The sequence below is a fragment of the Pteropus alecto genome, unplaced genomic scaffold (genome assembly GCF_000325575.1).
Source record: "Pteropus alecto unplaced genomic scaffold, ASM32557v1 scaffold72, whole genome shotgun sequence".
Classification (NCBI taxonomy): domain Eukaryota; kingdom Metazoa; phylum Chordata; class Mammalia; order Chiroptera; family Pteropodidae; genus Pteropus; species Pteropus alecto.
In genome coordinates, this window is record NW_006436811.1 from 6,536,057 (window position 1) to 6,536,959 (window position 903).

At 28.9% G+C, this 903-nt stretch overlaps 1 pseudogene; it reads left to right on the forward strand.

The window, feature by feature from the left end:
* Positions 1–233: 233 nt before the first annotated feature.
* LOC112481470 lies at positions 234–350 on the forward strand (annotated as a pseudogene).
* Positions 351–903: the final 553 nt, after the last annotated feature.

Consider the following 903-nt stretch of genomic DNA (forward strand, 5'->3'; position numbering starts at 1 on the left):
TTCACATCTTGGAAACTCTGTAAATTATCCTTATGGCAAATACTACTGAATTGTCATGGAAAACAACACATAAAAACAAAAAAAAAACACTGGGCGTAGAAAACTGATAGATAAAACTACAGTTTCAGTCATATTTATACGTACTATAAAATAAAAATGCATAGTCTTAAGCATTCTGAGACAGAGTTTTGTTAAGATCACAGCATTGATAAAACTATTAAAATTCTACCTTTTTCTACGAACATGCCACCCTGAATGAGCCCGACCTCGTCTGATCTCGGAAGCTAAGCAGGGTCGGGCCTGGTTAGTACTTGGATAAGAGACTGCCTAGGAAGACCAGGTATTAGATTAGATGAAGCGGAAGTCATTATAAATAAATAAATAAATAGATAGATAAATAGATAAATAGATAAATAAATAAAAGATAGATAGATAGATAAATAAATAAATAAAATTCCACCTTCAAGGAGATTAAATTGGATCCTAACACAACATATTATGTATAGTCTCCTTATTTTGTTTTTAACTATTAAATTAATTTTTTAAATCACTGCTTTCAGAAATAATAATGTATCAATAATATTTTATGCACACTGTAATACAAGAATAAAATGGTTTTTAACATTTGGAAAAGGTAGTATTTTCTAGACTGGCAATTTAATAAATATTTGGGTAACTATACCCGTCCTCAACATCTAAAGTGAATAATTTAACACAATAGCATCACTGAGTGGTAGATTTGCATGCAATGGAATTATTGTAAACTTACAGAAATATTTGCAATAATATCACAAACAAAAACATAAATTGATAGACTTGTAGTAGTATGTCTTTAATTAATTCAGGAGAATCTGAAAAAATAACCAGCATTTTAAAAAGTGGGTGAGATAATACATATTTAAA